General features: G+C 40.6%; 1 long non-coding RNA gene across 6 annotated transcripts in view; it reads left to right on the top strand.

The window, feature by feature from the left end:
• Positions 1–24,422, top strand: part of LOC148109191 (uncharacterized) — a 172,950-nt gene that overhangs the window by 144,745 nt on the left and 3,783 nt on the right. For 4 of the 6 annotated variants that reach the window (XR_015726372.1, XR_015726371.1, XR_015726367.1 and 1 more), the window contains 3 exons: positions 4,145–4,210; positions 10,348–10,498; positions 21,092–21,182. This is a non-coding gene — a long non-coding RNA (uncharacterized LOC148109191). The remainder of the gene's footprint in view (positions 1–4,144; positions 4,211–10,347; positions 10,499–21,091; positions 21,183–24,422) is intronic. The other 2 variants (XR_015726370.1, XR_015726369.1) reach the window with 1 other exon arrangement.

Consider the following 24,422-nt stretch of genomic DNA (forward strand, 5'->3'; position numbering starts at 1 on the left):
AGGGTTAGGAGATTAAAGATCAGGGAAGCTGTGCCAATAATCTTGGTTTGCATTGCCAAGGTGGCTGGCTCCAAGAACTTTCTTGAGAGCCTCTATTTTTCTCAATCTCCAGGAGCTCTACCAGCTGTATAAACTTGCAGCACTAAAGCAGGTAACTCTCAAGCAGCTACCACTAGCCAACTCAATAGTCTAAAGAACCAAAGAGGGTAATTTGCTGGAACTCATCCAGAAGCTGCTGTGAACCTTATGTCTGCTGTCAACCCACACATCTATCTGTCACTGCCCTGCTTGAATAATAGCTTCTGCTCCTTTCCTTTCCAATGTCACGTAAGTGCCTGTTCCTGGCAGACTCCTGACCTGGAACCATCTGAGGAGGAGGATTCTGGGAACTATAGTTCTCTTTTTCCTCTGAGATGCATGGATCATAAATGGGAAAGCAGTGATACCAAATTGACAACAGACAATCATGTTTGTTTCAGTGTCGATGACAATTGGATGATATTTTCTTTGCTGATTTTCCATTCTGTTAGTATTCTTTCAGTCCAACTCACTATGTTATTAGTTGACTGAGACCAAGAAATCTCTCAGCAAGCAAGTAAAGCAGAAGTTCAATTGAATTCATCCTTGATATACCGTACTGTCCATTAAAACTTATTGCTAGATGGTTCATCATTCCAAAATATCTGAAGCACATGAAGCTGAAGTAACACATTTAATACCTCCATTACCCTTTTTGTTAGGATCAAATACAATTAAGGAAACAAGGTTTTCACTGGTACGTTTCCTAGAAGGAACTTTGTACCTAGCACTTACATTTGGGAAAAATCTCTAATGGTCTTCATCAACTATAGAAAAAAGATAAAATGTTGGCAAGATTTTAATTTAAATTTGTAGCCTCCATGTACTCAAACTAAAATTAGTCATATACTTACAAAATTTATAAATGTATTTTGAATATTGATGTTTCTCTAATTTTTTCAACTTCCCTTTCGTTATACCTGCCTTTATTTGGGCTCGAAGATAATTTATGCATATTATGCATGACTTTGTAGCTTTTTCTATGTTTTGAGGAAATTTTGAAGGAATAAAATTTTGCTTTATAAAACATCCTGTCAAGATATGAATAATACCAAAGAGGAGATTTCACAAAACATTCTTGGCCTAAATTGAATAAAATAACAAAAATTTTATTAAAGTTAGAATGCCAGTACACAGGAACTATTATAAATATTATAATTATCGTATATCTATTATTCTGCCTTGCAATGTAATTCAAAATTTTATAAATATTTGTTGGCTCAAAAGGGATATAATATTCTTCTTTGTGTCATCTAACTCACCCTCTCCTGATATTCAGTTTATTGACTATGATGTCCTTCTATTTCATCTGCTACATTTTCATCAGGTGTTAATTTATTTAACTATTTTTATCTAGTTACAAGGTATTCATAATTATGTAGAAAAACAACAGTTTTCACAATCATCCTAAATATCCATTTATACTTCAAATGACACTGAAGTCAGCATTAATCAGCAAAGCATTCGAGGAAAGTTAATCTAGCAGGACTGAATAAAATGAGCTAGAAGGAAATAGGCTTAAGGCAGAGATACGGTGGCTATCACTCGATTGCCATTATCTAAACAGGACTGAATGAGGTCCTCGACTAGGGGAGAGATTGAAGAAATGGAAAGAAGGAACAATCGCAAGATGTAACAAGGAGGGAGAATTGAGAGGTTTTGGTAACTGGCTGAATGCGAGAAGCAAGAGAAACTACCAAAGATTATTCTTAGATATCTCTACGTGGAAGGTAATATGGGTGTGAGAGAAAGAGATGCCGAGGGGATAATGGGGAGTACAGCCAAGGCCAAGGGCAGCCTTTTGGGAAGTACCTACTCGTGAAGACTGTGTAGGATGGTGATTCGAAAGGAAGGAGAATGGAAAGAGTGAAGGGAAGGAAAAGAACAGTCCCACAAAGCCACAGGCAAGAACTTAAGGAGATAGTGGACAGCAACAGTCAGCGCTGCAGAAAAGACTGGATTTTGGAGCTAGAAAATCTTTTGTGACCTTTAAGAGCATGGGGTTCCATAGAGGACTGAAAACACAAACTAAATGTAAAAGGATTTAAAGAATGAGTCAGGGATAAGAAAACATGACAGTATTTTTTCAATGAGAATATGTAATCAAGTCATGAGGAGACATGGAGGAACCCTAAATGCACATTTTAAGTGAAAGAAGCCAATGTGAGAAGACTACATACTGTATGATTCCAGCTGTATGACATTCTGGAAAAGGCAAAAGCATAGAGACAGAAGGAGGATCAGTGGTTGCCGAGGGTTAGAAGGGAGGCGGGGATAAATAGACGGAGCACAGAGGATTTTTAGGGCAGTGAAACCATCCTGTACGATACCATAATAGTGGATACATGTCATTATTGTACATTTGTCAAAACCCATAAGTCATCCAACAGCGGAGTGATCATAACGTAAACTATGGATTCGGTGGTAATGATGTGTCAGTGTACGTCCATCCCTTATAACAAAGGCACCAGTGTGACGCAGATGCTGATAGAGAGAGAGTTCTGGGTATGTGGCAAAGCTCTGTACTTCCCGCTCAATTTTGCTGTGAACCTAAAACCACTCTAAAAAATAGTCTGTTTATAAAAAAGAATACATAACCATATTTCATTAATAACCTTCTGGAGTATATTCATGTATATATCACTTTTATTGTATTATTTTATAGCCCTTACAAATTTCAACAAAATATAACAACTTATGTTGGGGCCCAGTGAAATAAGTAGAGTATGATGGTATTGTGCAGTTAAACATATGATAGATATGTAGAATTAGTTACATTTAGGAATGACAGGGTGGTGTAGAATTTTATACCGTTATGAATGAATAAAGAATTATTAGCTCCATCTGTAAATGTTAGTTGTACATCCCACTTATTTATTGCAGTGCTAACAAACCACCGCAAAACGTAGCAGCTTAAAACAATAATTTATTATTACGTTTCTCTGCTCTGGAGGTTAACATACAAAGCTGGGCACTTCCCTGTTGGGGTCAGCTGAGGCAGGAATCATCTGAAAGCTTCTTTGAAACTCATGTGTCTTGCTCCTGGGCTGGGATATCTACAAGAGCTGGGGACTGAGGGAGCATTTCTCTCCCTTCTCTCTATGTGGCCACTCTACATTTTTGACTTTGGCTTCATACCGCATGACCACTTAAAGAGCAAGCATTCCAAGAGATTCAAGTTGAGGCATCAAGACCTGGGAATTAGTGTTAGAAGTCACGCAGCTTCAATTTCACTGTATTCTCTTAGGCAAAGATGTCACAAACCAGCCCAGATTCAAGGGAGTAGATACAGGGAAGCAAGAAATGGATGGTAGCCATCCTGGAAACAAGCTACAATTTATTTGGAGGATAAATGCACACAATATAGAGAGATAAATATATATATATATTCCTATAAAAATTAAAAATAATGACAATGAATATTCAAGTATAAAATAATATGTGAAGGTAAGACCTTAATAATTAAGGTGACAATTAAGATGAACTCCTAGAGGTCTAATCAAAGACATTAAATTATTTTAGCAAGGTTTCTCAGGAGGTTAAGGACCTAATGACTGCCCTGAGATGCCTAATTAAGCAAGCCATTCCAAACTATCTGATTGCCAGATAATTAAACCTGAATAACTCTGGACTTCCCAGTTCAAGAACTAAGTTCCAGAATATTTTTGGCCAAGGTATCTATCATATTCTCAAGGCTGCCTGTTTTTCCAGTCCGCTTTGGAGTCCTTGGGTCTCTAAAACCCTCTTCCCCTCCACCTCAGGGGCATACTGCCAAATCTCTGTAGTTCTGATTTTGTAGTTAATAATCATCTCTGTGAGCTTAAAACCTTTTCATCCCGAACAGCCAGAAAATATTTTGTTTTCTTTTATTCCCTTTACTTTAGTTAATTTCCTTTTCTTGTGGATTTCTTCTTTCGTTCCATTTCGGTCAAACTTCCTATGTCTTTTATAGTGTACTCTCCTTCCTTGAAATGACATTTATAAATAAGGTTAACATGTAAGTCGCTACTTTAATTTGATAAAATGCAAAATCTCTACCTTACAAAATGCTTTGAATGCCTTACAGACTTTGTCTTTGCTGCACACACGGGCAGAATGGAGTGATATTTTAAGATTTCCTGCAACTAGAAAGGTATGGAAAGTTTGACTGATTTATATTGTGTTCTGACTTCCTGAGGCAGTTTTCCTAATGCTATTCCATTTTACTCATACCATGAAACAAAGCTTGTTGTGTGTTTTTTTTTTTAATCAACATTCAGTCTAGAACTGTGTATTTCAGTTTTGTTCTTTGTCTCTTAAGCTTAATTTTTATGGAATTTTATAGGAGTAGCAATTTTATTTTATAAAACTGCTGTTGAGGGGATGATTCTGGAAGCATTTGAGAAAAAGAATTCCCAGTTTAATTTTCAAAATTACCTTCAAAGATAAATAACTTGACTATTTAACATACATTTGTTGTTCTATAATTGCAGTTAGTACATGTACCGCAAAATTTAAGATTTTATTATCTATTATCTAATTACTTTGTGTATGACAGTCACAACTTCTGCAACAACAGTGTTTGTTTGTTCTTTGGGGCAGCAATCATATTTTACGGTTCTTTCATATCCCTGAAGCCTGTTTCTGTAGTGTTAGCTGTGTATGTGTAAAATCTCCCTGGATAAATCCGTGTTTATGTTATATTCTTTTAATTTAATTCTTATAATTTGAGTCTTACTTGCCTTCCTTAACCACAATCTGTAGAAACATAGATTTTCCTGGTCTGCTTAGTCTTTTTTTTTTTTTTTTAAGATTTATTTATTTTAGAGAGAGAGAGAGAACGAGTGGGGGGAAGGGAAGGAACAGAGGGTGAGGGAGAGAGAATCGTCAAGCAGACTCCCTGCCGAGTGCAGAGCTGACATGAGGCTCAATCTCATGATCCGAGATTGTGACCTGAGACGAAACCAAGAGTCAGAGGCTTAACTGACTGAACTACCCAAGCACGCCCCCACCCCGCAGCTTAGTCTTAAATAGCATTACCAGTTATTCGTACATAGGTCTTTCTTATTTGAATCTTTCCCCTAAGAACAGAGATGGGAAATTTTAATCTTTTGAAAAATCTCGCTCTCTGACTTCTGTTTCTTTCCGTGGCTCTTTATTCATCTACCGTGGAAGCTAAGCACACGCCTCTCGAACCGACTATGTGGGTTCAAATTTCAGTCACGCCATTTATCAGCTTCATGTGTCCACAGGGAAACCTTCGGTGCCTCAGTTTCCCCAGTTTCAAAAGGCAGCTCGCAATAGAAATAACTACTTAATAGGGTTGTTGTGAAGATTAAATGAGTTTGCTCATGAAAGCAAATAGAACAATTCTGCAGTAATTGAGCACTAAATGTTAGCTGCTGTTTTTGTGGCATTGTTTATTTAGATTCAATAGTTTTTATTCTTTGCTAATTGTACCGTCTTCTTAATGATTTTACTAAATGCCTACTGAAGCAATAACGTTTTGAAAACTAAGCAGATTGCTTTCACCAACCAACTTGTTTCTAAGCTGCTTCTTGGGGGTTTAGAAAAGAAAGTCAGGAACATTTTTTTCCATTACTATTATTTAATCCTTCCATCCTTCAGCAAAAATTTTAAACCATGTGTTAGAGATACTGATATAGACAAAATGTTTATGTCCTCCCACCCTGAAATTCATACGTTGAAGCCTAAGCCCTGTCATGATGATATTTGGCCGTGGAGACTTTAGAAGCCCAGTAGGTCATGAGGATGGAGCCCCCATGAATGGATTAGTGTCCTTCGAAGATGAGACAGAAGAGAGATGATTTTTCTCTCAGGCATGTGAGGACACAGCAAGGTGTCCTTTTGCAAAACAGGAAGAAGGCTCTCACTAGCAACCAAATCATCTGATACCTTGATCTTGGACATCTCAGTCTCCAGAAATGTGAGAAATAAATTTCTGTTGTTTATGCCACCCAGTCTTTGGTATTTTTGTTATAGCAGCCTGAACTAAGACGGATGCCAATTGGAATAAACACACAGCCTATAGCTATAAAGATCTCACAGTGAGAGAGTCAGAAACACAAGGTCTCTCTAAGGGGCTGTAATGTGATGCGGAATGTTTTTATATTCATGTGATCGATAGGATAGAGCGAACAGCTGCCTGAAAAGTCAAGGAAATCTCCTCTAAGCAATTGATTTTTACATGAGTTGAGTCTTGAAGATTGACTGTGCCAGGCAAAGATAGGAAAGATCATTCCAGACAGAAACATGCAAAGGCACAGAGTTGGGGAAGGGCCTGGAAGTTTGAGGAATTGTGAGAAGTCCAGACCTGCTAGGGCTTCTTATACACTACAGGAGTTGATGTATAGGAGGCTTGAAATGTGAGTGGAGTTACACTGGGGAGGATTTCTTTTTCTCTGTCTGTTAAGTCAAAGAGTTTCTATTTTATTCTATAAGTAGGATCCAGTAGTAAAAATTCTTTTCAGTGGTGATTTTTAATGCAAGAATATAACATGACCAGCAAGAGAGTGAGGACAGCTAGGGTTAGAAAGGAAAGTTCAAATGTCAGCTCTAGCACTTAACAACCATATTTGCTAGAATTACTTAATCTCCCTTAATTTCTTCAAGTTGAAATACCACAGCAATACAACTCGCTGCATATTGTGGGTATTAAAGGTGATAATGTATTTGAAATGCTTGACATGGTGCTTAAAGGAGTTGACACTTGAAAAGTTTCCTTTTTCCCTTTTGGTGTAGAAAGTTCTTTGAGGGTGATGAGGAAAATAGACTAGGGAAGATAGAGAAAAGAAGCATTGGGGCCAGTGAGGAAGCCAGTGCAATTGACCTTGAGGGCATAGACTTTAGCATACAATTGGGATGGTGAAGAAAGACGAGATTTCAAAGACATTTCCCTTCCGAGGTAAAGATTTTGTGGCAGTTGGAAGTAGTGAGAGAGAGATCCTGAGATTTTTAGGTTAGAAGGCTTGAAACACCTACATTTTAGGCTTCAGTCTGGGTCCTGTGGATGAATAAGACACATTTTCTTCCCTGAGAGTCTCAAAATCAGAGAAACACACTTACGTGAATAGACACAGTAGAAAGGTTTCTATTCTAGGTGGGATTTTTGTAAGTGCATCACCCTTTATTTATTTTTTTTAAATGGGAGGAATAAGTTGTTGAAGCCATGTTGACCGAACTGTTGTGAAATGATGTGAATGCTGTCAGATCCCGGAATTTATTCTTCTTAATTGTAGTCACCATGTATCCTCAGCACTAAATATCCCAGATCAGTTATTTATCCCTAATATTTAAGGATAGCTCAAACATACATACCGGTGCAACTTTTTAAATATTTTTAAAGAACATAATGAAAGGCATCTCATTAAGATTTAAGAGAAGCACTTTGATTCCAAGCGTGCAAGGTCTCGTAATCGCAAATCTCAGCAAATACCAATTCTTTAAATGACATAAGTTTGACAAGAAATGGAAAGAACCGTTAAGAATAATAATTTTAAAAAGCTAACGTGCAATGACACATAAAGAAATGAGACATTTCCAGAGAAGTAGTCTGTTCTTCTGATTATTAATTTTCTTTCTTCTAGCTGACTAATAAATAACATTTTCAGTTAATTGTACCTCTTAAAGCTTTCTGTAGTAGTGTTGTTTATATCACCGTGGCATATGTATCCTGAGTACGACTCTTACTATTAACCCTTCTGAGGCTGCTAGTGGTTTCAGTCTCTTCATGTTCTTACACCTCGCACTCAGAAAGGTATAAATCATTTTCTCTAAATTTGTCATCTTTTCTACTATGTCATTGACCCGTCTTCATATATTGTGCTCTCTTAATCTTTACATGCTGGATTAAATAAAGAATTCACATTTGGACCTTCCTTTAAGTACTCGTGAAAACTTCAAATCCCGTTGGAGATTTCTTAAAACATATAATAAATAGAGGTGGAGTTAGAAAGAAGAGAGGTCCAATGAGTCACAGTTCCCCGGGTGAAAAGTTTCAATTGGGAAGAACATGGGGACAGAGAACACACAGTAAAAGGAGACAATGGAGGAAGTAGAACCCCCCAGAAATGAGTCAGAAAGGCATTAGAAGTGGGCTGCTGAGTGTTATTTCTTTATAGGATGAGAGAATGTGAAAGTACACACCAGTGAAAGGATGGAGATAAGTGACTGACATCCTGTTGCCATGGCAGCCCATAAAGAAAGCAGGGTAGGACAGTTATTTATTTCCCACAAATGATTTCCATAAGTAAACAAATAATTATTTATATGGGACAATTAGTTATTTACATTCTTTATTAGGGGAAACATTTAACCTCTAAGGGCTCAGATAAGCTTTCCGACATAAAAGAAAATGCTCTATAAAGATCGCTGCTTGAGGGGGGCACAAGAGGGGCTTCTAAATGTTCTATTTCTTAACTTGGTCCGTGGTCAAATGTGCATTTTGTGATGATTCATTGTGTAGTCCATTAATATTTCGGGCACTTTTCTTTATCAGTGTTATGTTTCAATTAAAGAGAAAATATTTGACTTCTTGCTTTTTAAATTCTACTTTGGTTTTTGAGCATATCACAGATTATCTAAACCTCTTTATCATTTGTGTCTTTCTGAAGAGATCTGGTATTTTTCTTCTAATTCAAATCAACTCAACAAACATTGAATGTCTGAATGTGCCAGATACAAAAGATGGAGAAGATCTACTGTTAAGAAGCCCACAGTCTAGTGCGGACATGTGATGCAGGGGCAATTAACACAACGGTCCAGGGGTGTAAATGGTTTTATGGCAGTTTACCTGTAAAAGCCTTTACTGCTATAAAAGCAGGAGTAGCATGGGAGAAGTAAGGGAAGACTTCGTTCAGCAGGTGTGTTTTGAGCTGAAGAGTCGATTCACACTGAAGCAGAAATCTCCTAAGGTAGGAAAAGACATTCCAGACATAAGTAAAGGCATGTTTCTCTCTCTCTCTCTCTCTCTCTCTCTCTCTCTCACACACACACACACACACACGTACATGCACACATCCCTCCCCCACTATTTTTAAGGCACGAGACGGTCAGTATGCTGAATTAGGCGCCCAGATTGTGTGAGGAGATGACAGGAACAGGGTTTATTTAAAACTTTAGAAGACCCTAAGTAAATGAGAAGATAATGCTATTCTCCATCCCCTATAGATAAAATAAAAACTAATCCTAAACCATAAAGTGTAGGAAAATGAATAAAGTTCTAATTTTTCCACTATTTTTCCAAGATTTTATTTATTTATTTGACCCAGAGAGAAAGAGAGTGCACACACAAGCAGGGGGAGCAGCAGAGGGAGAGGGAGAAGCAGGCTTCCCACTGAGCAGGGAGGCCAATGTGGGGCTTGATCCCAGGACCCTGGAATCATGACCTGAGCCGAAGGCAGATGCTTAACCAACTGAGCCACCCAGGCGCCCCATTTTTCCACTATTTTGATGCACTGTAATTACAAATATAAAATTTTTTTCTAATATTTTTCTTTTTTTTAAGGTATAAGTGGCCATTAGCTACCTTTAGCTGATGCCTTACTATATTCCAGGAGCTATGATAAACCCTTCACATAGATTATGTCATTGAACCCTCCCAAGAGGCTTAGGGGGAAAATACTATTGTTGCTAGTAGTAGTAGTAGTAGTAGTAAAGAAATCAAGGCTTAGAAAGATTAGTTAACTTCCCCAAGGTCACACAGCTAGAATGTGATCAACCTGGGACTGACGGTGGGTGTGGGCAGTGTGAAGACAGAACCTGAAAGTCTGCCTCAGCCTCATGCTGCAACTAGTCAGTATGTTAGATGTGTTGGCAAACACAATGTGTTTGCTCCTTGCAGCGCTCTTTAGGCCTCGGGTTCATTCACTTACTCAGTCAGTACTGAGACCTGCTGTGTGCATATACCTGCTTGTGATAGGGCTTGAGGGTCCGAGGTGATTACTGTGGAAGCTCGCTCTGCCCTCTCGGAGTTATCTTCAGCTAATCACAATTAAGTGTGGTAAGAATTATGGCAAGGATGGTAGTATAGAAGTGTGGGAAGTTTGAGCTGGTTCAGGAGTTTAGGAAGTGCTCTCTAAAGAAGTGAGTTCTAGGGACACCTGGGTGTCTCAGTCAGTTAAGCGTCTGCCTTGGGTTCAGGTCATGATCCGAGTCCTGGGATCCGCCTCCATGTTGGGCTCCCTGCTCAGCGGGGAGTCAGCTTCTCCCTTTTCCTCTGCCCACTCCCCCTCATGCTCTCTCCGCTCTCTCTCTCTCCCTCTCTCAAAGAAATAAATAAATAAATAATCTTTAAAAAAAAGAAGACGTGAGGAGTTCACTGAGACCAGCGAAAATCTCAAAAGTGAGACTGCACTGGGACTACACCGAGGGACCAGTGGAAGTCTCCTGGGGTGAACTGGAGAAGAGAGCTTCACGCAAGGTAAATACCGAGGAGAGGTGAGCATGAAAATGCCCCGCACAGATCCTCCTTTAAGAAAGGATTTGCTGCCTCAGGCAGTGGCAGTACTGGCAGCCCCTTTGGGCATTGCCTCAGCTGTAGACAGATGACTCGCTCAAGGTCACGTACACACCGGGCCCTCGGAGAGGCCGTTTCAGTTGCACAGCACCCCGCACAGTTGGCTGAGGCTGTGGGGCTTGCCTCACAGCTTGATTTCTCCCTTTCCCAGTCCTGCTTCCGCCCCCTCCCTTCCAGGGGTGTTGATTTCCAGGGCACTCCCTAATAAACATCCTGAGCACTAAACTCTGCCCGAGGCTGCTTCCTGCAGAACCCAAACTGCATTACAACACGTAAAGGCTTTGATGAGTTAAGGCACTAACCGCCTTTCAGGATGGCTGTGGATTGAGTGGGAGACCGAGAGAGGAACTGAGGCCGAAAAGGTGGGCAAGGGTCAAATCCTGAAGCACCCGGTAAACCATGCTAAGGCCTTCCCCTAAAGGCATTGGTGTGGAGGAAGCTACTGAAGGATTTTCAGCAGGAACAACACGATCTGACCCACAGTTTTGAAATACCACTTTGGCCACAGTACACAATGAATAACAGGGGTGTTCTGAACACCAACTCCTCTCTTCCAACAGGCTTTTCCCTTTTTTAGATATTAGTGGTAAAATAAAGGAACTAAACTCTCTTTCCTGTTCTTGAATTGTTACTTGCTTTGGCCTTCCCCATTATCGATAAAAGCTCCTAAATCTGCCCCCCCCCGGCCGTTTATGCAGCTACAATCCTATGAAATATTCTGTAGCATTAGCTCCTTGAGAGAAGATATAGTGTTACCCCGGGACTTGGGAAGTACTATTTCTTTGGTAATGAAAGCAAACTGTTCGCTGTTTCTGGAAAAGTTTATAAAGTGATAAGTCACTGGAGACATGAACTCTATATACAGCGTTAAAAGAAAGACCTGACTTGCCAATCATACGTCTGTGGTTCTTTTTCTTATTTTTATTTTTCACCTTAATCCCCAGATCTGCGTAATATATAGTTATATTTTCATAGTTCATTTGGGCAGGAATAACTTGACAGTCAACGTTGGATTTGTTAAAGTTTTATTGAGGTATAATTGACATACAGACAACTACATGTATTTAAAGTATACAATTTTGAAGCTTGAGCCTATCTATAGATCTGTGAAACCATCATCACAGTCAAGCACCCCAAAAGTTTCTTTGTGTCTCTTTGTAATTCTCCCCACCACTCCCCTTCCCTGCCCTGTCCCCCAGGCAGCCACTGATCCACTTTCTGTCATTACAGATTACTTTGCATTGTCTAGAATTGTTTATAAATGTAACCATTCAGCATGCACACCTTTTAGTTTGGCTTCTTTCATAATTATTTAAAGAACTAGATGTAAAACATTCAAATAATGTTTTATGTGTGATTAAGCTTGTTACACATCTTAAAACTTTGTGTTTAATTATCTGATACCTACCACACCCATTGTAACTATTAACAGGGAAAGTTATGCTCAACTTTTTTAGTATAAGGATTCATTATGCCTTAGACCTAAGCGTTGTTGGTTACCAAGACCATTGTCCTTTGAAATTTTTTTCATTCCAAGTTTTTGTTTAAATTCCAGCTGGTTGGGGCGCCTGGGTGGCTCAATCGTTAAGCTTCTGCCTTCGGCTCAGGGCGTGATCCCGGAGTCCTGGGATCGAGCCCCACATCAGGCTCCTCCGCTATGAGCCTGCTTCTTCCTCTCCCACTCCCCCTGCTTGTGTTCCCTCTCTCACTGGCTGTCTCTCTGTCAAATAAATAAATAAAATCTTTAAAAAATATTAATAATAAAATAAATAACTAAATTCCAGCTGGTTAATATATAGTGTAATATTAGCTTCAGGTGTCGAACTCAGTGATTATATGATGAGGTGGTCTGCTGAATTTCTAGTACACTCAGTAAACTGGGGGCCGCCCCCTCAACACATTCGCACCTACGTGCATGCACATACACTCACTTACATGTGTGGATACAAACAACACTACACTTTTTCCTCCGTACGTCACTTTTAGCCCAGATTAGTTCAGCAATTGCTTCACATTACCATTTTCATTTTCTGTACCCTCTAAAAATGATTAAAATTAAAACTAGTATCTAAAAAAAAAAACCTCAGCTGGGTGACTCAGTCAGTTAAGTGTCTGCCTTTGGCTCAGGTCATGATCCCAGGGTCCTGGGATGGAGCCCAGCGTCGGGCTCCCTGCTCAGTGGGGAGCCCGCTTTTCCCTCTCCCTCTGCCTCTCCCCTCTGCTTGTTCTCTCTCTCTCTCTCTAATAAATAAAATAAAATCTTTTTAAAAAGTACCCTTGGATTCAAACCTCAGAACTATTTGATTGTGCATATGAAAATGCAAACCCTAGAATGGGTCACAAAAATCACAACTTTCAACCTTTAAACGATTGTTTTACATACAGCACAGTGATGTAGGCATAGGAAGCCCTCAGTGTATGTTTTCCAAGTGAATGAAACCGAGCTCTCTGCTTTGCGATTGTATCTTCTCTGATATCCTGTCATTTGACTTTGGCATACCTGAGAAACCAATGTCGTCACATCCTTCAAGATAGCGTATGCTCAGTCTGATTGTAACTTTTTAAAGTCTATTACTTTGCTTTTCTAATGTGTGTGCCTTTCTTTATATTTTAATCTTTTTCTTCTATTCCGCATAGCCTGGAACTTTTCAGATTGTTTTGGAAAAGGGAGGGTGTCTATTTTCCATTTCTTAGTTTCCGACTTATTATTTTGCGAGTTTAACCATCACACCCTATGAGAGGATGCCCTTTACTTCACATTCCCACCGAGCCTCATACATATACCTTATAGTAAGTTTACAGTGCATTAAACCTGATCGGTATTATCTTCCTGTCAAGTATGATGTGATGTGTAAATTTTCATATTGTGCCGTCACTAAGCATAAGCCATTGTTTCCGTTTGTATGTATTAACTCCCACACATCACAAGAATGGAATCCTGTTATCTCGTGCTGGCTGGGGATATTGTGGCAGCTGGGAGTTTTTGTATGTGTTATAGTTCAAGTTGTCTTGTTTCTTGTCAAATGTTTTGTCTAGTTCTCAGACTTGTGACAATGTTTTTAAAGATCTTTTCCAGATATTTTGTCATGGATCTGATAATTTTTCAGAGAATTAAAAAACTTTTAACCCTTTGGTTCGTTAACCAGACAACCCCGTTTATCATGTAACCTCTGGGTGTATGCCCCTACATGGCAAATTCCCATCTATTTGAGAGATATCCTGGTATCCTTTGAAACTCTAGCACGGAAAAAAATAGTAAAAGTGAAAGGAACTTTTGGTTTCTGGATAAACATGGATGTCATGTAGCTTACCTAAACAGGATATGAGTAGTACTGATTTTGTTCTAGAGTCCTTAATACTAATTTTATTTGCAAACAAAGAAATTAAAAGGAAGAAAATTAAAAACTTAATTCTTCCTGGGATTTCCTCTTTGGGTGTTCTCCTAGGTTGTAGCTAAGATACAATAGAGTTTAGTCTCAGGAAATGATAACAATGTAGTATGATTTTTGAGTGAACGTTAAACCAAGGTAATGCTATAGCTCATGTCAGTTTTTAGGGTTTTTTTTAATGCTTCAAAGAGAAATCCAGTGTAACTCTTTCTTTCCTATCAACCACTGCAAAGGTCCGAGGGGATATTGTTGGCTCTTTCCATCTCCTTCACACTATAGGGTTGGGTTGCAGAAGAGCAACAGCAGCCTTCCAGGCTGTTCCCTGCAAATCGACATTCTCAGGATTCAGTTCTCCTACTGTATCCTTTCCATCCTGCTGTCCACCTTATTCATAGTAAAGAACTCCTGATAGAAAAGCTGGTAAGTCAGTAGCGCGTATATAAACTGAAGTTCCCAGCTCTGCTTGGAACATGGTGCTCACTAGGGGAGTGGAAAATCGATTGGAAACAATAAATAGGGGCAGCGGAGAGAGTAAACAAAATGTGGAAGGGCGAGGCTTGTCCTGATGAGTGACTAAGTAGGCAGCTTCCTGTGAGCCCTTCAAAGAATGATCTTTAAAAAAATGTTCCCCATTAGTTCTTAACTGCAAAGCAGACCAATTTATTTGGGGGAAAAAATGCTGATAATTAAATCAAGCACAAATATATGTGGTTTACTTTTAAAGGCAACAGACTACGTTAGTCCAATAATCATAGTCTTTAAAATGGGACGTCTTCTGCTAAACTTAAAAAAAAAAGTAACTTATACTCATTTATATCCATGTAGAGCCCTCATCTATAAATTATATCCATACTCTGGATCCTTAGGCATTGCATAAAATATAAATTGATTTCTTTCATTAACTATCATTTAGATGTATAATAGAATGACACCTGCTGCAATTTTTTAAATGTCCCATGGGCTTCAGGTGCTCAGCACCAACAGTACATTCGTGGCTGTTTGGTGCCTATCAGTGTTTTCTCTCCAAGTTAAATGTACATTCCAGAAGAACAGACGGCAGTTTACTCTTCTCTTTTCCCTCTAGTCCCAACTCAGTGCTGTGTACTTAATTGATGCTTAATAAATACTGAATTGATTGAGCTGAACGAATGTATGAGAAGTCAATAGAAGTTGCCACGGGATTACAAATTTCAGACTTTATATGAGTAGAAATCCATGCTCACCGGGAAGAGCATTGGGGAATCTTGAAATGAAATCCTTGTTTGGCAAGGTATTGGCAACCTGACCTTGAACTTCAGTTTCTTTACTTCTCTGAGCCTCAGTTTCTTTAACAAAATGAGGGTAATAATAAGTGCCTTGGGATTATTGCAAAGATTGGGGATAGATGGTTGGCTTGGGGCTGGTCTGCAGCCTTGAACTCGTGAAGCTATTATAGCCACTTTAAAGAGGAGAAGGTGGAGGGTGGGTGCTGATGCCATGCTGCAGGTATCACACCGCCAGACTCTGCCTGGCTCCATATACAGTGCTTGGAGATGCCCTGGAGCACACTCACTTTTCAGAAAGGTCATTCCTAGGGCGGAAAGTGAATATGAAGAGGACGAAAATAGAGGCAGAGTAACAAGTTGAAATAGTACCTTTCAAATGTTTCGGCCCTCATTCACAGTGTTACATTGTAAACCCAGAACACATACAACCGTAAAAAACAGTCGGACTTCTCCACGTATGCTGCTACTCCATTCCGTTCTATATTACATTTTTAAAAATTCTGTTATGGAGGGCCGGGCAGCGGGCCTGGGGAGGTGGTTGGGGTGCGAGGGACGAGCTCAGGCAGGGGTCGCCTGGCAGCAAGCTTGTGTGTGGAGGGTGTGGTCTTTACATGGCCTCAGTGCCCTCATCTGGTTGTGGTCCTTGCCTTGGTGGTCTCACTGGGCCCCGGGGAGCTGACACTGTCCCCCGCATGGCCACAGGCCTGGATAGGCCCAGTCTCCCAGGAATGGCAGGCGGCTGGATCTGGAAAACGCGAAAAGATCCCCTGCCACAGGAAGGCAGTACCTTTGCTGGGGATGCTTGTTTGCCTGGCCCTCTGCAGGACAGGAAGAAATTGAGACAAGTGGAAGGCTGTTTTCTCTGAGGCCACAAAGCAGACAACAAAAGCAGATGGTCAGAAATGCAAATAGTGTGGAGGAGTAGATCAGGTAAAGCCCTTGAGATACAGTGGTGAACCCCCACCCCCCCACCCCCCATTGCCGCCCTCTTGGAGCTCGGCTGCAACAACCAAGAAAACAACTAAGTGAGATATGGAGGTCACAAGAGAACACTAAAGGGCCCGGAAGCTTAAGGAACATCAGGTTTGGCTGTTCTGTCTTAAGCCAAGTCGACATTAGACACCTCTTGTCATCCTTTGCTGGCCAGTCATGGAAGCTATACCCTATGCACATTGCCCTCAAGGACTAGAACACGAAACTTGATGAGCTGATGGTAGGGATGCAAAGAAAGACTCTTGTCCAAATCCAGAGTTTGCTTCAGGAAGGGGTAAGATTTGAGGGGGGGGCATGATCTTTGGATCTTTGCCATTGGAAAAAATTTCACAGTGAGTGAAAAACTTAGCTCCTGTCCAGATCCTGGAACTGGACTAACTTGAAGAAAGAATATCTGACTATTCCAAATCCAAGATGGTTGCTAAAGCGAATATGCAGAAAGGGGGAAAGGATTTATTCCTAGGAGCAAAGGAGTAGGAGATGTGAGGAGTAGGGCTGCTGGAGAGTAACACTGCAGAGAAGCAAACTGTCTTTCACAACCATGTTGGATGTATAAATCATAGTAAAACTAAATTGCCACTGCATTTGATAAAGCTATCCACTACGTGCTATTCATACACAGCATTTCTCCACTCACGTTAGGTGTATCAGAGCAGAGACTGGCTTTCTTTATTAGATGTTTCTTTGTGCTCATTGAAAATGTTTTGAAAAAGAAAAAAAAAGAAAAAAGAAAATGTTTTGAGTATTTTGACCTTAACAAAAAAAGAAAGAAAAGAAAAGAAAAGAAAAGAAAAGAAAAGAAAAGAAAAAAGAAGGAGAGGCTGCCAGTAAATGTTTCTGTGTTGTTGTTAATTTGACCCTACTAATTTCTGGATTGTATAAAGGAGTAAGCGTAAGATTTTATCAAAAGCTTGTTATGCCCCAGTACATTGGTTGGATGCCTCATTAATGGGTCACAAACCACATTTTGAAAAATAATTAGGTGATTGTTACAGTAATCCATGTAAGAGAAGATGATAGGTATAACTAAAGCAGTGGAAATGAGAGAAATACATGCAGTAATTATTTGGGTAGAGTCAACATGCCTTTAAGATTGAAGGGAGCAGAAAGTGAGGAGGTTGCCAGGTTGAGCAACGTGTTTCCATTCATTGGCTAGAGAGCAGTGAAGGAAAAGCTATTTTGATGGAGAACAAAGTCTGCTTTGGAAATACTGAGTGTGTGATACCTGGGAGGAGGGGGGCATCTAATTGGAGATGCCTAATAAGCAGTTAGAAGTGTGGGTTGGAGATGACAAGAGAAATCTGGGCTGAAGGGATAGATTCATTGGCACGTTGATGATAGTTGAAATCACAGCAATGGACTTGACTACCCGGGGGACCAGGAGGAAGGTGGGCCAAGAGCGGAACTTGGACGACTAGCTAAAAGAAAGGTGGAGGGAGAAAAGGAAGAGAGGGTATGGAGAAACCTCATAGAGATAGAACATAAAAGTGGAAGGCCTTCAGTTACCTGTGCTGGGTTATTGTGTGCTGTCAGTAGCACCAACGCACCAGAGTATGGATGGAAGAAGGTGACCAGCAGCATGATAGACTGAAGCATGCTGGGACAGGAGCGGGAGGTAGTCCCAAGACAACCTTCACCTTGGCTGGTGGGTTTCTCCCCCGTACGAAATGAGAGCCTTGAGCTAGTTGCTGTCTGTGGTGTTTAATTTGGAGCAGGGGTGGATGGGTTGAGACTATGAGAAGATATGAAAATTAATCCATTCATTCACTCAGTGAATATTTATTGAGTTCCCGCGATGTTCAGTTACTGTTTTAGCCACAGAGTCATGCTGATGAACCAGATAGACTGTGAAAGCTGATGCTGAGTAAGGGAAACAATTTAAGTTAGAGTGTATTTTCAGGTATTAATAAAAACTATGAAAGAAATATAAAATGGGTAAGGGGGAGATAGGGTGACTTGGGCAGACTTCTTTAAGTAGCTGTAATGAATAAAGTGAGGAGATCTTAATGCAGAGGGCTTGCTGAAGAGCATTCCTGGGGAGAGGACAGCAAGGGCAAAGGTCTCCGCCGGGAATGACTTGCATGGAGCGCCGGGGAAGCATCTGACGGTTTCGGCTCAGGTCAGGATCTCAGGGCGGTGAGATGGAGCCCGGAGCCAGGCTCTGTGCTGGGCATGGAGCCTGCTTGAAATTCTTTCTCTCCCTCTCCCTGTGCCCCTCTCCGATGCCCCACCCCTCTCTCTTTCTAGAAAAAAAAAAAAAAAAAAAGGAATGACTAGCATACCTGAGAACCAGTGGAAAGTGAAAAATGAAGTGAAGCCAGCGCAGCGAGTGAGCCGGAGATGATGAGCTATCAGCAGAAGCCAGCCCAGGGTGTACCTCGTTAACCACGTCAGGGACTTTCAATTTCCTTTGTGGCTGGGAACCTGTTGGAACGATTTGTAGAGGCTCGTGACTTGATCTGATTTATATTTTTAAAAGTTCACTTTGGTAGCTGTGTAGACCAAAGATGGGTGAAAATAAAAGCAGGGAACCTGAGTCGAGGTCAATGGTTTCAGTAATCCAATGGAGAGAAGATGGTAGATCGAGAGGTAGAATTAACCTTAATTGCACACCTACTCCACTGGGGCTTCATTCCAAGTACATTGTATGTGTTAACATTATTTCTGCATAGAGCCCCATGATATTGTCCTCTCTGTTTTACGTATGCGGATTCCGAAGCGCTTGCTCAGCTTACACTGCTATAAGTCTTAGAGCCGAGCGTCCCACCCCCGCGATCTAGCTCCAAACCTTGCCGGCTTCCTCTGTGCGCGACACGAAGTGGGGATATATTTCGAAGGTGCAGCTGGCAGATCTCGATGGCGCTGATGCTAAGTATGAAAGAAAAGACAAGAATCAAAGAAGACTCCTTGAACTTTTTAGAACTTTGGTGTGAACAACTGTGTGACATTTAATAATGTAGAGAAGCCCGGACAGGAGAGAAGGGAACAAGAGTTCTGCTTAGAACACATTCAAGATGCCCCATAGACAGCCGGGTAAAGGCATTCAGTAAGCACTCCGAGCCTTCTGAAACCTGATAAATGACTGCTCTGTTTAAATATAAGGTAGAAGCAATCTAGCACCGGGTTAGAGAAGTATTCTGCTAACATCAGTCTATCAGCTTTCTCATACATTCTTAGATGCAATCAGATGTCTTCACTGCTGCCCATCAGTCTCTGAACTTTGCCTGCTAGCACGTGACTGCAGCACCCCGAACCTGCTGGGACTTACTAAATCCTGCCCCCTTGTCCCCACCACCCCCACTCCAACTTCCGTCTTTGAATTTTCACTCCATCTGATCTTAGATGATTCAACTCTTCTAGACAGGCAAGATTCATCCTCCTGGTCCTGCCTACTCCTCTCTGTGCCAAGCCTGGTGTCTACTGAGCACTGCTTGGTGCAAAACACCATGCTGGAAATGCTCTCCACCCTGATTGGGATGGCAGTGCTTAGTTCATCAAATTATATGTCTAGATACCTCAATTTAAAAATACGTCAGTTTGAGGGCACCTGGTTGGCTCAGTCAGTTGAGCACCTGACTCTTGATCTCAGCTCAGATCTTGATCATGGTTGTGAGTTCAAGCCCTGTGTTGGGCTCCACACTGGGCATAGAGCCTACTTTAAAAAAAAAATAAAACCTCAATTTGGAAAATGATATTACGCTAGGTGCTTTTCAAATAAAATTTTTTTGCCTCATGAAGCTTATGGTGCAAAGAAGGTATAATACGAAGTAATAGCAGTTAACATCTAAGTGTGAAGTGAGTAACCCCAAAATAAATGTTACAGAAATCGGACAATAAAACTTCACAGAGAAGATGGCACTTGACTCATTTAAGCATTAGGTGTTTAGTTGACTACAGCAGCAGAGAGAAGAGGAAGATTCTAGGTAAGGAAAATAGTGTGAGCAAAGGTGCAGACGTGGGACTAAAAAGAAGTTTGGGGAGACAGTGAGTAGATCAGCCTGGACTTATTTTGAGAAACAGTGAAAAATAATATTGAGAGGGACCCAACCTATTGAGTCTCTTCAATGCCAAGCTAAGAAGTTTACAAAGCACTGTGTGTGCTGCAAGGAGCTATTCAACGTGATTCAACCAAAGGAGGATGTAATCTGTGTTTTTAAAGGAAATCTACCCCCCCTCGTACACACATTCCACTGCAGAATCGTTGGTTTATGTGACTTGTGGTTTGAGGTACAGAGTGCTTTCAATCTATACTCCTTAACAAGGCCTTCTGGGACATGAGTCAAAGAAAAATGGCTCCGCTCTGGGTACTCAACTTTCCGTGCAGCCGTGGCCTTGTTTTCATTGTGTTCTAAACCTTTTACTATCTTTACTCTGAGCTCTAGTCCAGTTGTATCTTCACATTTTCTCCTTGACTTGACTTTTCCATCCACCTTTAAAATGTGCGGTGACTTGTGCCAAATGTCCTCAGGCTCATCTACTATTTGAACTGCCTTTTACTGAGGCATCTTTGGTGACAGAGAAGGAATCAATCCCTGTCTTTATTTTCCTTAACTCTTTTGCTACATTGAATACCTCTGACTTCTCCATTTTTTAGAATACTCTTCTTCCTTGAGTCCATTAAAAACATGACCCTTGTCCTCTTGCTTCTGTGGATGACTTTCTGTTTCTCACTAGTTTTTCTAATATTCAAACATCCTCAAATTAAACCATTCCTCAAGTCTGTCATCATCCTTCTCTTCTTCTACCCTTCTGCCAACCCTCTTATCCATGCCTACCTCTTTGATTATCTTCTTGGGGCAGGTGGCTCTCGAGGGTGCATCTTCCAATGACTGATGTCTGTTTCTGCTTAGAGGCCCAGCCAGCAAGTCCGCTCAACATATTCCAGAACAAATCTAAGATTGCCTTCTGGTCACTTCCCTATTTCTTGGATGGCATCATTGGGTAAGTCCACATCTACTTAATTTTTACTGAAAATGTACTTCTAAAAACTCCGAAGTAGCCTGTATATCCCCTTCCTTATATTGCTTGCCAATATTTGGACCTTTTTAGTCAATAAACAGTCTGTCTTATCTTTCACATGTTGTTTTCATCTGTCTCTTTTCCATCTTTTCCCTATTATCCACCAGGTCAAGCCCTCATGGCCTCTTACATGAACCATTTAAAATTCCCCAAAGAGGGGCTCCTGAGTGGCTCAGTGGGTTAAGCATCTGCCTTTGGCTCAGGTCATGATCCCAGGGTCCTGGGATCGAGTCCCACATCGGGCTCCTTACTCAGCAGAGAGTCCACTTCTCCCTCTGCCTGCCACTCCCTCTGCTTCTGCGCTCTCTTTTTCTCTAACAAATAAATAAAATCTTTTTAAAAATTCCCTAAAGAAGCTTATTCCCTAAAGAATGCAACCTGTCTATTGCTGCCAAAATACTCTTAAAACATCGTGTTAGTCCTCTACTTAAAATCCTTCAGTGAGTCCCATTCATTTAAAGAAATAAAGCCAGATAGCTTCCCCCAGCATGTGCAGCTCTCAATACACTGAACGCAACCTTCCCTTCCAAGTTTATATCTCACCATTCTCTTTCTAGTACCCTGTGACCTGTCCAAACTCAACTACTTGCTGTTTCCTGGACATTTCTCAAACTCTCCTAGCCCTGTGCTTTTGCTTACACACTGCCTGCCACAATTAGACACGCCAAATGAACCCCCCCCACCGCCATCCCACAAGGTCCAGTTCCAATTCATGCCATAGCAGCTATAAATGAGGGACATGAGCTTTTGCAAGAGATTGGGCAACTCTGCACGGACTTTTACACTAAAGTACCTAGAGCAGTGCCTAGTGTAAATTAAGTTTCTAATCCATGAATGTGGGCATGTCAGCTGAATGTAGATATACTGTTCTTTATGTTTCCAACTGGCTACCAGCATGTCTCTTAATAAGACTTTTTTTTACGTTTTAAAAATTGCTTTTAATTCATGAATACGTTTTCATCATAAAATATTTGGTAAAATGCTAAAGGCTTCTTGACCATCTCCAATCTAGTTCTCCAAAGGAGGAGTTACTGTCGGCCACATCACGTAGATCTTCCCAGATCTGTTTCTGTGCGTTCATGTCCCTGCATGAATAAGTAGTTATGTTCATAAATGGTGAATTACCATATGCTCTGTGATAAGAATGCTGAATTCTAAATTTAAAAACACTTACGTATTATAAAATGTTCACAACTGGTAACATTCCTTAATCATTTTAAGCATGTAGGTATACATAATAATAATATTCCATGTATTGACATTTTATTCTGCCAGTCACTCGGATGTTTCGGGTAAGTAAATTCTTACAACCACTAGGTAGCTACTATTATCATCATCTTCAGAGAGATGAAGAACTGTAGTCCTAGCAAGGTTTGGTAACATACCTAGGGTCCCACTTCCAGCTAACAAGTGGAAGAACTGGAATTCTGACCTAGGAAGTCTGGCTCCAGAGCTTACACCCTTAAAGGCCTCACTCTACTCTCTATGATCCCATCCACTGAGGCAGGAAACTGTTAACTGTGCACATTCCTGTTAAATAATTTAGTGTTTGTGACCATATCTCTTGGTTTCTCCTCTACTGTGGTGGTAGGTGCTCTATCCCTGGGCTCAAGTCTTCCTGACTGCTCACACACTTCTGAGGACTGCTTGATAGACATTGTCGTACTACTCAGCTGTCTAGGCAGAGAGGAAGAGGAGACCAAACTTAAACAATGACTTGTTTATATCATCTCTGCAAAGAGTACCAGCTCTACGGGAACAAGGCCATGTCCCTCTTGCCCATCACCATTTCCCCCATGTCTGGCAAACAGTAAGCAGGCAGCAAATACGTGTGGAAATGAATGGAATTGTACACAATTGACAAGGGAACTTCTGAATCAGTGTGTTTCCCACTCCAACATTGGAGGGATAGATGTGGAGGCTAGAGAAAGGACTGAAGAGAAAGAGCTAAACTGTCTTATTTTTCTTATTTTTATCAAATGAACACATACAGTAAAAAAGTAAAATAGAAAAGTATATAACAAAAAGCACCGATCTTCTTCTCCACCCCTCCCCACCATCATTTGTTTCCTGGGGGCAATCGCTTGAAACTTTTTCTGTTTTTACTTCTTCCAGTGCTTAGCTCCATATCTTTAGATAATGTGTCTATATGATTTCTTCTTAATCAACTTTACGCATAATCATTCTTTTCCCACTAAGCAACACGAGGATTTAAGAGCTTATTCTTTAAACCATGAATATGTGGTAAGCCTGGGGTAGTGAGGAATGATCCCACTTCTAGTCTAAGGATTTGGTAGGGCTCCCTGTGCATAGTTCTATCAAGGCAATTGCCATACTATCCAAAAACATCGATTTTCTTGCTCATTCCCCCATGAGATGCTGAACAACTTGAGTTGTTCTCCAATTTTGAGTTACATCTCCCTCCAATTTTGTAACCCCAGACCTATCAGTGTCTTCCAGGTAGCAGGTGGGCTTATTACATTTATTTCTTGAACAAATCAATGACTCCTACTGATAAAGTTACTGGGAAGCTGATGAGGCACAGAAAAGGGAAGATCGCAGTGACTGATCATCCAAGAAGCAAGGGAACAACTGATTTCAAGGTTGACTGACCAAATCGTCCTGCCCCCCCAAACAGCCAAGACCTGAGATGGCCAGACAGTGCACTGAGCGTGGACAGTCTGCATTTCCAGTGAGGTGAAGTGTTTTCAATTAGCAATAATATGAGATGTCCATATATAGAAGTTACTGTTACAGTCTACAAGTAATTTTGAGCAATATAAAGTCATAATTGGTACATCATTTTACTGATTATTTAAATTTTTCAAAAAAGAGTTGGACGGGGCGCCTGGGTGGCACAGCGGTTAATCGTCTGCCTTCGGCTCAGGGCGTGATCCCGGCGTTACGGGATCGAGTCCCACATCAGGCTCTTCTGCTGTGAGCCTGCTTCTTCCTCTCCCACTCCCCCTGCTTGTGTTCCCTCTCTCGCTGGCTGTCTCTCTCTGTTGAATAAATAAATAAAATCTTTAAAAAAAAAAAAAAAAGAGTTGGAGATTTATTCCATTTTAAACATAATATAATAAAAAATATTTTAAAAAATGAAAAATAAAAAAGAATTGTGCATGTAGATAAGTACAGTATTTCAGTGAAGGAATGTGTTCA

This window comes from Ursus americanus, chromosome 12 (genome assembly GCF_024610735.1).
Source record: "Ursus americanus isolate L20-20 chromosome 12, mUrsAme1.1.p, whole genome shotgun sequence".
Lineage (NCBI taxonomy): Eukaryota > Metazoa > Chordata > Mammalia > Carnivora > Ursidae > Ursus > Ursus americanus.